The sequence below is a fragment of the Euprymna scolopes genome, chromosome 26 (assembly GCF_053919585.1).
Source record: "Euprymna scolopes isolate OS-2025 chromosome 26, ASM5391958v1, whole genome shotgun sequence".
In the NCBI taxonomy this organism is placed as follows: domain Eukaryota; kingdom Metazoa; phylum Mollusca; class Cephalopoda; order Sepiida; family Sepiolidae; genus Euprymna; species Euprymna scolopes.
In genome coordinates, this window is record NC_136507.1 from 90,760,045 (window position 1) to 90,777,668 (window position 17,624).

Here is a 17,624-nt window from a genome sequence, read left to right on the forward strand (position 1 = left end):
TTGGAAATCAGGGAAGAAACGCCTTAGAAAAACCAAAGCTAAGACGTTAATATTATTAAGAAAGCTGCGTGTTTTCTTAAACCTTGAATAAATAATTGAAAAAACTATCTAAAGTTACTTAAAAGAAGCTTTATATTTAATAATACACACACAAACACAAACACACACACACAAACACACGCATATATATATACATGTAACTGTTTATATATATATATATATATATATATATATATATAAATATGTGTGTGTGCGTGTGTGTGTGTGTAAACAGTTACATGTGGTCGCTACAAATAGCCATCTGTTTCAGTTAATGATACTTCTTCAGGCGACCCGGAACATGTTGACGCCCCAAAGTAAAATGTTTTCCATTTGTTCCCCCATTTTTTTCCATTTTTCCTTTTTCCATTTTTCTTTGTGGCGTCGAGAGGTTCCAGGTTGCCTGATGAAGTCTCTTTGACTGAAACAGATGGCTATTTGTAGGTATCATATGTAACTGATTACCCTCAAATAATAAAAAAAGAATATACTGCTCTTTTTATTGAGCACTATCTAACAACCTCGTTGTCTTCATTAGTCCGGACTTGTTAATATCTCAAACTTGAAGGTATATATATATATATATATATATATATATATATATATATATATATATATATATATATATATATATATAATGAATTTTGCGTGTCTATGTGTCAGAGAGTTCGTTTCCTATAGACGCCAAAATAGCTGGATCGATTTTTATGAAATTTCACACGAAGTGACATTATGTGCATGGCAGTGTTCGTAGATAGGTTTTGTGCCGGAATGTCTTCGATAAATATCGATAATCGAAATAATCCTATGACAAAAGGGACAGGCGATTTTGATCAAACTTTACATCTTAAAAAAAACTAACATCACAAGTACATTTGAGAAGTTTTATTTCCACACAAGGCAAAAGGCCCAGCATATAAAATCAACAGTAGGTTCTTTAATATGACAGTGGCGCGTTCGAAGTGAATGTTTCTGTTTAAAGCACAATTGAACAATGATACTTGACTTTTTCGTTTAAAACTTAAATTCAAACCATTATCACCGCACAACCAGTTATTTTAGGCATATAAAATCAACAGTAGGTTCTTTGATATGACGGGGGCACGTTCGAAATGATGTGTTTGTGTAGAACACAACTGAAACATGACACTTGACTTTTACATTTTAAACCTTTGTGCACGTCATTCCATTTTTAAATAATTTTATTAAATCAACAATAGGTTCTCTACAGTGCAATGTAGATTAAAATATATTATGAACTTAGTCACTGAAGGAGGCATGCGAAGTTTCCTCCAGGTTTCTCGCTATGGGTCCCTAATTAAGGCAACCCATCAATCGATTTGATTGAAAAATGGGCTATTTCACCGATTTCCATGACAATAAAAATATGGGAGTGTGAAATGTTCATTGATTATCATCCAATCCTGGGCAACGTCGTGTCTCCGTGCTAGCAAATATATAAAAAGTAAATATTATCTCTCAGTCTAACAGTCGTTCTACCAGTCTATGGGGCTGACTTGCTCCATCAAACTGTGAGAATGAAATATGAATTGACTCGAGATAAGGTCCTCCCTCTTCATTATATTCTTGATTTATTACGGATCCTCGTATTTGTATTGCTTGGTGGTTTGCTGCAAACACTGAACTTATACATTAAGATAAATCAAGCGCAAGCGAGATAAGTCAATCTTTTCTAACAAAACGACTGCAAACAGAATATAATTTGAGATATGCTCGATTTTGTCTGACGAACGCGGATAAAATTCCTGCCGTGGGAAATAACAAATGTTTGCAAGTGACGAATTATACAATTTTTATTTTTCCTCCATTACTGAGAAGGCAATGAGAGAATTCGCCTTGCGAATAATATAAATGATCTTTTTTTTATTATTAGAGGTGAAACAATTTGTTTATAAAGGTCATTACCCGTTCCAGTCGTTGTAGCGGCTCTCGTTTTTAAAAAGGTGTATTTCCTTTACTACAATTAATCAGGACCCTAAAATAATCAGTTGAAAAATTCGTCACATCTTACATCATTATTTCCAAATGAATCCCTATTTATAATACCTGGATCGGTATTGTTTGATTAGAAATGAGCACCCGACTCTTTGGCTATAGAAAAAAAGACACGTCATTCTGTAAATCTCAGTTTATATGCAATGACCGTTTACTCGATTTCGGGTGTAATCAACCTTCTAAGATTTTTCCATATTTTGTGCCCTCGTGTATTAAAGATAGAATACACAGTAATAAAAAATATAACGTAAACCCTAAAAGTTATCTACCGTGGGTTTCCTTACAGTGGAATTAGGCATGCACAGCACGCAATCTACTATTAAATAAAGTATGGAGGCTATAATATCACGTTGAATTAAACGGTTGCTTTATACTCTCAAACTTTTTTGTCCACCTTCGCCATCATTTACATTAGGCTGCCTTCATACAGTAACAAGAACACATTATTTATATATTCTCTCATTTTTGTGCAGTAATTGTCTTGGATTTCAACACAAAAATGATTAGTCAAAAAATTAGAAAATTTTATAAAGGTATAATCAACAAGTAGAATTCCACTATGCTTAGCAACGTTTGCCTAAACACGGGTAATCACACACACACACACACACACACACACACACACACATACATATATATATATATATACATATATACATATAATATATATACATATAATATATATACATATATACACATAATATATACATATATACACATAATATATATATAATACTGACAGACACTAGTGCTTCATTTTTTCATGAATAATCAGTGCACAGGCTTACGATTATAGTCAGTCCGGAGAATCGACCCCAAACCACGAAGCCATCTCTGACTCCATTTACAAGGAACAAACCACACGACCAACGTTAACCACGGGAAAGACAATTAAAATTAGCATTTACATCAATGTCTAGACGGATAGGGGTCATCTTATGATTATGAAATTATGATCAGCTCATGCCATTCGAGAATCATCAGTGCAGGGAGTTACGATTACAACTGGTCGGGAGTTATATATATATATATATATATATATATATATATATATATATATATATATATATATATATATAGGAGAAATTCTGGGGCCCACTAAAGGATTTTCCTTTTCCATAATTCTCAGTGTTCTTTAGAAAGCTGCAAATAACAGTTTTATTGCGATTTACCTTAGCTGCTATCGCTCGCTGTGACAATCCTTGCTTATGGAATCCAAGAATTCGACAGCGCTCAACTTCGGTTAGTTTTCTTGCATTAGGCATGGTAACACCTTTACACAGTGACTGCTAATCTCTAACTGAACTAAAAACATTATAATTACCATAAATCTAACAATTTATACCCCTGATCTTATAATTTTAATCATGTGTAAAAAGCCTAATTTAATAAAATGCAAATTTTTAAATATTTTTTTTGGAATGTACAGCTTTGTTTCTATAAACTTTTAGATTGTAGTATTAGTAACCTTAAGTCGGAAGAGTTTAAAATCTATCCTTAAAAAGTTTTATTTTTAAGGATTTTTAAGTGGTCTTAAATTTTTGATCAGCAGTGTATGTATATATATATATATATATATATAAATATATACATATAATTTTGGATGACTACTAAATATTCAAGTCAAAATATTAAATCACAAATACCTTAAACTTAAAGAAATTGGTAAATTGATTAAAATTGCAAAATCAGACTTATATTTCTTAATAAGTTGAAAAGAGATACAAATGGAATTTAAAATAGAATTATTATATAACGATAAAAATGAAAAAATTAAAATTAAAATCTTAACCACTGCATAACTTATATAGAATAAAATGAATTGTTAACTTATATTTTTTAGATTGACACTAAATTACAATTTCTTTTTAAGAAATAAAATAAGTAATATATAAATATATATATATATATATATATATATACATATATTCGTAAATATAAACAGATAACTCTCACAAATTGAAGAGAATACAGTTGTGATGTATAAATTAAAACTAACTTTTGTGAGTGTAGTCCAGTATTTAGAAAATAAATCAGTTAATCAAATAATTTAGGGAAGAATAAAAATCACTTAAATTAAAAGAAAAACATAGGGAGTATTAGTGCAACAGTAATATAGATAATTGGTCGAAATACTTAAAAAGTAGAAATACGAAAATAGGGCGATTTATAAATTTCATGGCAAACGAAAAATAATGAAACAAAAGATCTTGAAAGAAACTGCTTGATCTCTTAAATGGAGATTCAAAATGCGTTCTCTTATTAAAACGTATTTTTCAGCGTCTTAAAAGAGAATATTTTCGAATGACATAATGTTTGAAATTGTGTGGATGGTTAAAAAACAAGTGTAACACATATGAAAATACACAATCTGATGCTTTTATTTTGATCTTTATTGTCTTGATTTTGTAAAAATATTATATGAATGCTTGATTATAAAAACTGAACATCTTTAAGCTTATAAACTGAGTCATCTTGCTTTGATTTAAATTTTGTTGGCATATGAGCAATTACCGAATTTTAATATATTTGAATTTATTAAAGTATTTGATTAATAATATTAATAAGGTATATATCGATCTATATATCTATAAAAGGGAAATTGTCTGTCTGTCTGAGTATGTATCTGTGTGTGTACATTTTACTACCAAACTACTCTGTCAATTTTTGGTCTACAGACTCGAGATTTGACATGAAGGGGTAATGAGATTTGGGGAAATATTTTAAACCGATTTTCGGCCAGAAATACAGCTGTCTAGGGATCAAAGTTCAACGATTTGAACTTTAAAAACTGTACCTAACTCCTCCTACAATTTTGGGTCTAAACACTTGCAATTTTAGATGTAGGTTACTTGGACATGGATCAAACTTTTTATTTTATTTAAGCCGAAAACAATAAATGTTAAGGGGTCACAATTTGGGTCAAAGTTAAGAAAAATTTGACTTCTGCGGTCTCTACCAAATTACTCATCCAATTTTTGGTTTAAACGTTTGAAATTTTACATAATTTTATTCAGACGTAAAGTAAGCTTTTCAATCGGTTTTTGACCGAAAAGTAGGCTGCCAATGGGTCGAAGTTCAAAAGAGGTGGCTTTTGCGGTCTCTAGCACACTATTCAGCCAATTTTGGTTCTAAACATTTTAAATTGTACATAAAGAGTATCCAGACATGCAGCAAGCTTTTTAATCAATTTTGGGGTGAAAATGTTGCTACCAAGAGGTAAAAGTTGAGAGAGTTGACCTTTGCAGACTATACCCAACTCTTCAGCCAATTTTGGGTATAAACACTTGAAACTTAAGATGTAAGTTACCTGGGCATGAGTCAAACTTTTTAATATATATATACACACACACACACGCACACACACATATATATATTTATATATATATATATAAATGTATATATATATATGATATATATATATATGATATATATATATATGATATATATATATATATGATATATATATATATATATATATATATGATAAATTTAAATGCAAAACATTGTAAACACCTTTCTCCAAATCACGAACCTCTAACTATCCGAAAAATGTTCTGCATTCCAAAATTATCAATATCATGTTTTTCCTCGATAAGATCCTATTTTCTCTAACTAACGATTGAAATATTTCCATGGACGTCTCGTATTTATACATGTTTGCATAGACAGACAGACAGACAGACAGACAGACAAACAGATAGATAGATAGATAGATAGATAAAATTTAACAATGTATTCCTTCTATGAGTATAAGGACGTGATAAATGATATTGCTTCCTATCCGTGATTTTGTTAAATGAGCTTTCCTGTTAATATATGTAATGTATGACCATCCTTTGCACACCCTTTTCGTTTACGCGCCTCCATAAATATCTGCATGGTTTTCATATTGGTTATCTGTTTTTGAATACGCATCCACTGTTGACGGTAAGTTTTCATACTGCTAGAAAAAGCAAGCAATTTATAATTTTAATTTGACTTGCCTGTAATTAATTTGTTTCCACTTGGTGAACGAGTTATTTCGGAATCACGCGTTACAATTTTCATACACTAAATAACTTCTGCCAAACAGAAGATAAAGAAACCTTTGCAGAAAATGGGCAATGTTGATAACCTCACGCGGGTTAACCTTCGATGCATTTCTACTTTTGATTCTAATGAACGGAGGTCAATAGAAAAATCAAATGAGAAAGACACATTTTCAAAGTTGAATCATAGTCTTTTTCCGTTTCAGAAAGTATGTCCGCAAACATTAAAAAAAAACAATTTAAAAGCTGATAGACAATACTGATAGCTACGTGTCAGTATATATATATATATACCTACTAATCTGAATTGTTACACCAGCAAAAGAGATAATAGAATCTTAGTCATTATTTCATCTTAAGAAAAAGAATTATTGAAATCTGAAGATATAGCTAAGTTGTAGAGTATTCGACTACAGATCGGATGATCCCGTTTTCAAGCCCCGGTGTCCTTCACCATTTTGGTTTGTTCTTATTAAGGAGTCAAATTTACAACAAAAGAAGTACCATTTAAAACCGCTGTAAATCATTTTTTTTTGTTTGCATATTTTAAAACTAAACATTAATGAGAAGTGACTTTTCCAGGGCATTCATCGTCAAGCCCAAATATCAGCTGACGTGATTCGGAATTCGATAAACTACTACTACTACTACTACTACTACTACTACTATTATTATTATTATTATTATTGTTGTTGTTGTTGTTGTTGTTATTGTTATTATTATTATTATTATTTTTTATTTATTTTTTTTGTGATTTTATTTTAATTATTTATTTATTTATTTTTTCAAATTAGTCGAACAGGCAAATTATTCCTCGTAATATATATATATATATTTTTTTATTACATTTTCACCCCAAACAAGGCAAATTGCCACTTTGGTGTAGGGGGCTACTATCAGGCGCAACACAACTGGGGTACTATGTAGGGATTTGGGCAGCAAGGTGTCGGTTCACGTTACACTTGAACTTCTGCACGTCAGTACTGTTGGGGAAGCAGGGACCTGGAATGGAATTCCAGAGTCTAGCAGTTCTGGGGAAGAAACTATTGGAGTAAAAAGATCTTTTACATCTAGGGATCTCTACTGTGTGGGGGTGGGATTTAGCAGCCTGTCGGGTTTGTCGAGGGTGCTCACGTCGTGGGGGCACAAGTGATTGCAGTTCGTCAGAGCATTCACCACTAAAATACTTGTCGAAAAGGCAGAGGGATGCAACATTTCGTCGATGGGACAGAGGCTGAAGCTTATATAATAATTAATAGAGGATTGATTCTATAATACATACGCAATCTGTATAAATTTAAAAAAAAATCATTTTTAAGCGTAATATACGATCGGGCAACGCCGGGCATCCAGCTAGTATATATTTAATAGCAGGGAGAGTCGGCATTACCGGGATGTAATGAGGATCAAAAAACGTTCTGTACTTCCAATACTTTTATGCTTTAGAATTGGTGAAATTACCCATTCGTTTATTAAATCGATTGATTGCTGGCTTCAATCAGGATCCCACAGCAGAGCACTGGGGGAAGACTTATATACCCCCCTGCTTAGTGACTTATTTTACTATGCATTGTAGTGTACATTGCACTGTAATGAACACAATTTTTTAGACTATTTTAAAATGATGACTTGAATTAAAGTTAAAAATGCAAAAGTCATGTATGATGGTCCAATTAATCTTCAATGCAAATTTAAAAGTAAAAAATACAGTTAACGTGGGGACTTACTTTCAGCATACATAAACATAAGACGATATATAAAAAAATAACTCTACGCAAGCCGACACACACACATGCACGCTCGCAGATAAACGCACAAAAACGCACATACTTGTATTTATATAATATAATTATTATCAAATAATTATTATTCATTTTATATATGTGCATAGTGTAATATGATAGGTTTCAAAATGCCAAAGTCAATCTCCTGAGATGGTAGTTGATACCATTTTGAAAAGTAAAATTATTATAAAACTGTGTCGGTTGCAATAACAAGTCAACAAAATCATCTGTCGCATGTTTAGTTGTTTACTCATCAGATAAATTCCTTAAAACATGAAAAATCATGATTTTTAACGACTGACATTGTTCAAATAACCGATTTGCATCGCAAACATTCTTATTGATATATATATACAATATATATATATATATATATATATATATATATATATATATACCCGCATATACATAGACAGTGTTAAATTACATTCACAATTTATTATATATATATATATATATATATATATATATACATACAGAGAAAGAGAGAGAGAGAGAGAGAGAGAGAGACAAGCGCACACACACACACACACACATATATATATATATATATCCGCATATACATAGACAGTGTTCAATTACATTCACAATTTATATATATATATATATATATATATATATATAGAGAGAGAGAGAGAGAGAGAGAGAAAGACACACACACATATGTATATTTATATCCGCATATACATAGACAGTGTTAAATTACATTCATAATTTATATATATATATTTTTTATTATTATTTAATTTTTATTATTTTTAAACCAGTAATGTACATAGATTACTGTTTTAAAAATAATAAAAGTTAAATAAATAAAATGTTATATATACGTCCAAACAAAATATGGGCGACTCTCTAAAATAAATAAACCCCAAAAAAATCGAGCTTCGAGGCGAAGCAAATATTAACCGAATGTATCCTTTGAAAAAAAAAAAACAAGAACAACCAATATATATATATATATATATATATATATATATATATATATATATATATATATCCGCATATACATAGAAAGTGTTAAATTACATTCACAATTTATATATATATATATATATATATATATATATATATATATATATATATATATATATATATATATATATATATATATATATATAATTTATGAACCTAAGCATTTTAAAATGTCCTGACTTCATTCATAATATATTTTATTTAGTGGAGATTGGTTCGCTTTTATGTATAGCGCTTTCAGGAATATTAGTCTTTTTACAATTGTATCGCTGTGTAAGACCTTGGTATTTTCGACCATATATATATATATATATATATATATATATATATATATATATATATATATATATATATATATTACAATGATAATTTTAATACCTACAGACATTAATGTTTCATCCTTTCGGGAATCATCAGTGCAAGGTGATTCAATTACTACCGGTCGCGAGATTCGAACCCAGGCACGAAGCCATCTCTGACTCCATTAGAAAAGAACTGACCTCAAGACCAATCTCAACTGCAAAAAATATCGTTGAAATTTTTACATTTACTTATTTAAATGTCGTAACATCCGGCAACTTATGTAACGTCATAATCTGCATTGCGAGCTTAGGCAACCGACTCTCTATTTCATATATATATATATATATATATATATATATATATATATATATATATATATATATATATATATATAATTATGAAACTCAAATTAGCTTGCTTGCTTGCTCGCTTGTTTAAACATTTAAACCGTTTATCCGGTGTGTGACTTCCGGTTAAAAAAATCGTCTGCTTACCCATTTCATGGCCTCCTTCTCTTAAGTCCGATATTAAAAGCGCCTGCTACTATTCAAAACATTTTTTAAAAACATTTTTAATTTATTTTTCTTACAACTAAATGTAATTTTATCCCGTTGAGTTTAAAAAAAAAAACTGATTTAAATATAAATATATTACTATAATCATATGTATAACTATATTTACTGCGGCGATCGGATGTTGACAACGATCAATTAGGAGAATAAGTCGAAGCCAATCCACGCACAATTGTTCGAGAACCTGCTTCTGAATAATGTATACGACGATTTCCAACCACTTGAGGGGGATTAGAAAGACAAAAAAAAAATCGATAAATGGGTTCCTAACGAATTCAACAACCAAAAGTGAAGTGTCATTTTCATTCTTTTACGAAAGAAAAATATCCCGTTTCTCAACATGGTTGTGACTTGTGGTGAAAAGTGGGCTCTTTACAACAACCGGCGATGGTCAGCTCAGTGGTTAGACGCCGAGGAAGTTCCACGACAAATCAGAGTTGCACGAGAAGGTCATGCTGATTGTTTGTGATTTGCGATGGGTCTCATTCATTCCAGTTGTTGAAAGCTGGCGAAACCATTACACCGGAGGAGTAGTCAACAAATGAAATGCATCATAAACTTCGACAATATCAGGCAGTATATCAAAAGTAAAGACCCAATCTTCTTCCACAAGAATAACTGACCACACGTTGCAAAGTTGAACAAATAAAGTCTACAAAACTCTGCCTCATCCACCATATTCTTCAGACCTCTGATCAACGGATTACTACTTTTTCTAGCATCTTCAATACTTCGGCGTAAGAAATCCTTAAAACAGCTAAGCAATATTCAAAACGCCTTCACCGACTACATCGCCACAAAAACGCAAGATTTTTTTACGTTACTGGCATAAATACACCTGTTTGTTTTGCGTACGTAAATGTGTGTTAATTCCAATGGTGCTTATTTTCGATATATATATATATATATATATATATATATATATATATATATATATATATATACTAGCATGGGCGCCCGGCGTTGCCCGGGTGTTTGGATTCGTATGTTGAGAAAAAAAAAGTGGTAGTAGGAAGGCAGGCACGAACCCGTACCGCGAAGGAGGAAAAGAACGGGGTAAAACCTAACGTTTATGCTGTTACGACCACCGCCAAATCTGAAGCGACAGTTTTTAAATTAAGGCTAGACAATCTAAAGGGGAGGATAACTTTCAAAACTATCGGAAAAAAGTGACCCCTCCTGTAGAAAAGTGCCTAGTTGAAGGTGAAGTTATTAATGTTTTAGCCAATTTTTCGATATTTGTCGTATGAAAGATCGAACTTTAAAACGATACTGATCTTGGTAAAATCCATCGCTTCTATTGAAAGTTTAAGGCAGACATGCAAACGGACATACATACATGCATTTATATATTGGTAACTAAACATTTTCGACCCAAACTGATGAAAAAGCTTGCCCTATCTCTGAATACCCTTTATGTAAAATTTCAAATATTTAGATCAGAAATTGTTTGAGTAATTTGGAAGAGACCGCAGAGGTCAATTTTTTTAACTTTGACCCCTATTATGACCCCTTAAAATTTATTGTTTTGGGCTCAAATCAAGTTATGAAGTTAGATCCATGTCCAAGAAACCTATATCTAAAATTTCAAGTGCGTAGACCCAAAATTGTCGGAGGAGTTTGGTAGAGTTCTCAAAGGTCAAATCGTTGAACTTTGACCCCTTAATCGCATAATTTCTAACCAAAAACCGATCACATCGATTGTCCCAAATCTCAATCTCAGTTACCTGTATAACAGATTCCGAGTCTGTAGACTAAAAATTGACAGAGTTATTGCGTAGGAAAATGTACACAGAATCACAGACACGTTCACTTATATATATATATATATATATATATATATATATATATATATATATATATATATATATGATTGCAACGTCTTGTCAGACGAGTGCCACTCCCTCAGACATTTAAAATCCATGAGCCCAAATGTCTGAGGGAGTATCTATACAATATGAAGTTACAGAGTCTTAGCTTTGTACGACAGCTAAGTCTCTCTCTCGGTTCAAAATGTTGAGATCCAGTAACAAGCAAGAGCAAGATAGCCAGCAACAAATTAAACTGCAGACCAGCTTAATGCGGGTAACGGTCTTCCGCTTTATTGTTTTCTTTAAATCAGAGATTTGCTTCTCCTAGAAAGGTTGCCTTCACCACGGCTTACGGGATCCCTCTCCACCCCAATACACATATACACAGACACAAATATACACAGTGCTAGTTGGCCGTTGACACAAAAAAAGACTTCATAAATATATATATATATATATATATATATATATATATATATATATATATATATATTAATTTTGGATTTTAATATTTCGTTGTCAGTGCCAATCTATAGATTTAAACAATACGAGTTTATTAGTCCAACGTCTATGTATTTCAGTACCTGCCAAAAGTGATTATCCGATATAATTACCGATTCCGATTCCGATTTTTTTTTTTTTATAAATCTCTAAATATTTTACTATATAGTTGTTATTTTGTCCTGATTACTGTAAAAACGCATCTTAAATGTGCATGTATTTCCTCAAACGTAAAAATACACTTCTGAGGGTGTAAATTAGAGGTCTAGTCTTACTGGAAATTAAAATCAATAAACATTTATTATGTTATTACTATTTCAAGTAATGGAAGACATTTTATAGAAACAAAACAAATAAATAAATAAGATAATCAAAGGTATCGGTTTTGCCATCGAAAAAGAGGCTCACATTTTCCTGATTCCGAAACTCAAAAAATCTCTGATTTTTCTGATTCCTTATTCCGATTCACATTAATCGCCCTAACGCTTATATATATATATATATATATATATATATATATATATATATATATATATATATATATATACAGTGAGACAAAGAGACAACAATATGTATGTGTGTATATATATATATATATATATATAAATATATTTCTATAGAAATATATTTTCTTATTATATAGCAATCCTTATTTAAGAAGCTCAATGTAATTACAGAGCAATATAGAGAATAAATGACAAAATGTTATATTACAAAATACATGATGTTGACCATCTTATACTTTATTCCTTTAATTCAGTTGACTTATACAATTCTTGGTTCGTAGCGCAAGATCAATCACTTAATTATTATATCTATCAGTGAATCTAGTATGCCTTTAACTCATCAGAAGAAATAGAAATTCAATATGGCCTAAAAGTTCCAAAAAGAGAAAAGGTTCTCTTCCAATTTTCGGATTTTTATCATGTCAAATCACACTTCAATTTCTTTTATCGGATTGATTGTTGCTATTTCTTCTGATGAGTTAAGGGCATAATAGATTCATTGATTGATATAATAATTAAGTGATCGATTTTGCGCTACGAACAGATACTGTCAAGAATTGTATAAGTCAACTGAATTAAAGGAATAAATTATAAGATGGTCAACATCATGAATTTTGGAATAAATAAAACTTTTTGTCATTTATTCTCTCTCTCCCTCTCCCCCATCTCTCTCTGTCTGTCTGTCTGTCTCTCTCTCTCTCTCTCTCTCTCTCTCTCTATATATATATATATATATATATATATATATATATATATATATATATATAAACTTTGAATATTGTATTCTTTGTTCAAACAATAATTTTTTGTGTTCAAAAGTTTAATTTCTGAATGAAATTTAAGTATAAATTATACTTAATAATTTAATTTCTGAATGAAAAAAAATTAATTTCTGAATGAAATTTAAGTATAAACTAAATGGTTATATATATTAATATATGTGTTGAATATTATAATATATATATACATATATATATATATATATTGCATACATACATCACATAATATCATATACATATGTATTTATATATATATAATCAATTATGTATTTGTATATATATTATATATGTATACATGTATATTATGTGTATATATGTATATATATGTATATTTTATATGTACATATACGATTAATATAAACAGTAAACGTGTATACAACAACAACATTTTTTTCCGAAAGTGCTTAATACATATGTAGAGCAGTTATAATTTAATGCTATAAAGATAAAAAATAATTTCTACCCGAACTAAAATCCGTTTCGACATTAACCGTTTTGTCAGTTCAATAATTTATCCTTTTTTAGATATGGTTCACGTCAAGAGGCAGAACGACTAACGTAAGTCCCGTTCTTATGTTTAATTAATTGTACTTTTAAAATCTATGCATATTTTTGATAGCTAGGCATATTTAATGAGAACTATATAAGCCTGGCTACCATGACAAAGCAATGTACACAGTGAATGGGGTCTAGTATACATTTAATATGCATATGTGTACGTGTGTGTTTATGCATATGTATATGTATATATATCTATATATATCTATATATATATAGATATATAATACACACACATATATATGTGTGTTTGTGTGTGTGTGTGTTTAGTATATATATGTGTGTGTGTGTAATATATATATATGTATAGCTATATATATATATATATATATATATATATATATATATACATATATTAAATGCATACGAGGCCCCATCCACTCTTTATATTGCTTAGTCATGGTAACCAGGCTTATGGATCCCTTTGTTATAACTAAATACTAACTTAATATAAAAAAAATCATATAAATAAGATCAATACTGGCTTTTGGGAGAAAGGATGCACCTCAAATAACGACACGAATTTGTACTCCACCTAACTAGATGAATTCCTGTCCTCAGATATAGTAAGATAAAGAGACAACAAGATATATGATAACATTTTAAAATGGCTTATTTGAAGAGAAAAATTATGTTCTTCATTTTTTTACTAACTCAGTTTTTAAGAGGAAAAGAAGAATTTTTATGTAATATTCGAATATCCACGTATCTCATGAAGAGATTAAGTGTTAACCCCAGAAGTGGGTGGGTGGGGGGTCTAAGAACTGTTGGTCAAGTAAAATAAGACAAATTCATTGATATATATCAAAGTGTGAATCTCAATATATATATATATATATATATATATATATATATATATATATATATATATATATATATATATATATATATATATATATAGTAGCAAGCCGCCCGGCGTAGCTCAGTCGTAAAATACGCATAAATTTTATATTTTAATTATAAATACAGAAACTGAGACATGTGCATGTGAGTATTACGTTTCTTTCTAAACAGTTCATTTTTGTAAAAATATATAAAATAATATAACAAAAAATAAATAAATAAAAATACTCAAACGTAATGACTTTTAGTCAAGTATAATAAACATTACACTAGCTCGACACGACATTTCAAACTGTTAAAAAAAATCTCATTCTTAACATAAAGAAGCTGACATGTTTCTCGATCTCACATGCGAAGTTCTGAAACAGTTAAAAAATAGATGAAAATCCGACCGACGCACGTACAAATTTGCTAATTATGGAACTTGTATTAATATTTTTGATTTTTATGCAAAAAAAAAGGCTATGCAGAAAATCGAAAAATTAAAACAAAAAAAGAATTATAAACAAAGTGTGTCCGTTGCATTTAATTATGTTTGCTTGAATGAAAAAATGCTGCCTAAAAATACCAATTTCATATATATATATATATATATATATATATATATATATATATATATTAGCAGGCCATCCGGCGTTGACCGGTCCTAAAATACGCAAAAATAGTATAAATTATTTGATGCAGAATTCCTATTGGTTATAAACAGAAATACCGTAGGTATCAGGCGTAACAGGCGTAACGTTTAATCCTTTAAAACAATATAAATTAAACAAAATGGAAAGAAACTGAGACATATGCATGCGAGTATGTTTTCTTAACAGTTCACTTCTTGCAAGTGGAAAACATACTTGAGCTAGGATCGAAACCAAAACCTACAGACTGCGAGTCAATATATTATCAAATTGGAATGTAATATTGACATGAGAATTATTTATTAATTTGTTGTTTACGAAGGTCAGGGGAATAGTTAGCCGAAACGTCGTGAAGCAACAACTAAAAAGATGAGAATAATAAGTCGCAATAAAAAATAAATTAACAGCGAATCAAGTACGATAACTCATACACTTGCTTGTAATCAATAGAGCTTAGACAACAGCATATTTTTTCATTGTTTTGACTCTCGAGTGTGTATCCGTGTATATATTATTTGCTTTTAGATAGAGTGATGTTGTTCTCGGTTGATTAACTGTGTTTAACTCTGTCGGATATATACTCGAGAGTCAAAACAATGAACAGAATATTCCGTTGTCATAGCCCTAATAATGACTTGCAAATAGTGTTGTCAATCAACTAATATATAACATGAACAAAGCTGTCATTTTTCACGACCGCGCATGCGCAGTCGCAAAACAGTTGAAAACAAAACATTTAAACATTTGGTGGTCACCCACGGGCCAATTTTCAGTTTGGATCCCATACAACCACTTTCTCCGGGGAAAAACGGATTAAAAATGTTCCACATGTCTGAATACCGTACTCACCAAATTTCAAGTATGTATATCAGAAATCCGTTGAGTATATAGGTTGAGAAGCGTCATCACACTCATTCTCACCTTCATATATATATATATATATATATATATATATATATATATATATATATATATATATATATATATATATAGTTAATTATAAATATATGGCAATAAAGAATATTTCGGGTTTTATTCTCGTGAAAGTTCGTCAGGCTTATGTTATGTTATACTTATGTTATGTTCATAAGCCTGACCAATTCTCACTATATAATTTCCATATATATTTTTATAACTTACTACCTAGCTCTACCTATGTATTGAGCACTGTTGAAGTAAATACTGAAAATGTACGCATAAAATTATATTTTTATATATTAATTTCTGTGATTAAATTAAGTAGTTAAATATATATATATGCATATATATATATATATATATATAGTAATCCACATACAGTAGTGTTTCGCTGTTTCACAGCTCATCAGTGCGGCTAGACAGGCAATATATATACGTATATAAATACATTATATATATATATATATATATAATGTATTTATATAGGTACATATATTGCTATATGCAATAGATTGTGGTAAAATGTATGTGCTTAATCGTAAAAAGCGTAAAAGTACTACGAACATTATCTGACCTCGACTTATAAACGTTTTTATCCAATTACGTTCTCCGTTTGTGTATCTATTTCTACGTATCTTACTATCTATGGAAGCCCGTTACAGTCACATCGTTATTATTTTATGGCAAAATCCATCCTCGAAATTGACAAAATTTCTGTTCATACTCACAAGCTTTGGTTGTTAATTTTATTCCGTCTCGAGAGGTTGAATGTCCAATGTTTCCTGGCGCAACTATCTTTACGATTTGAGACTAGGGACGTTTTATTTTAAAAATAACGGATGAAATGCTCATTTATCCAACGATTTAGTCGACTGTGCCCCCAATCTTAACAGATCGCGTTGTGTGGGGCGAATAATGCATTTTCTATTAGCATTCTACAATAGAATTGCTGTAGAGCACGCTCTCTGTTTTATTAACAATAACCACATTGTAGATTCTTATAAAACTCTCTTTCACTCTTGTCTTTCAACGACGCCATTGCTAAAATGTATAACATGAATATAATAACAGCATTTCATTTTGAAATTATCATCTGTACAAGAAGTACACACACACACACACACATATACACACCCATATATATATATATATATATATATATATACTAGCGGTGAAAGATTGGCTTAAATATGATATTAAAAATTATGCAGATGACGTATACATTATTATAGAGACAATTCTCTATCGATTATTATGTTGACCCTCATATTAGTGGCCGGATCCAAACTCTCTCTCTCTCTCTCTCTCTCTCTCTCTGTATATATATATATATATATATATATATATATATATATA

The 17,624-nt window shown here is 30.2% G+C and overlaps 1 long non-coding RNA gene across 1 annotated transcript in view; it reads right to left on the bottom strand.

Annotated features, from left to right (window-relative positions):
• The window catches only part of LOC145248257 (uncharacterized), a 104,919-nt gene extending 87,631 nt beyond the window's left edge, over nucleotides 1–17,288 (bottom strand). Inside the window, exon 1 of the long non-coding RNA XR_013863350.1 lies at nucleotides 16,997–17,288. This is a non-coding gene — a long non-coding RNA (uncharacterized LOC145248257). The remainder of the gene's footprint in view (nucleotides 1–16,996) is intronic.
• Between the last annotated feature and the right edge of the window lie 336 nt (nucleotides 17,289–17,624).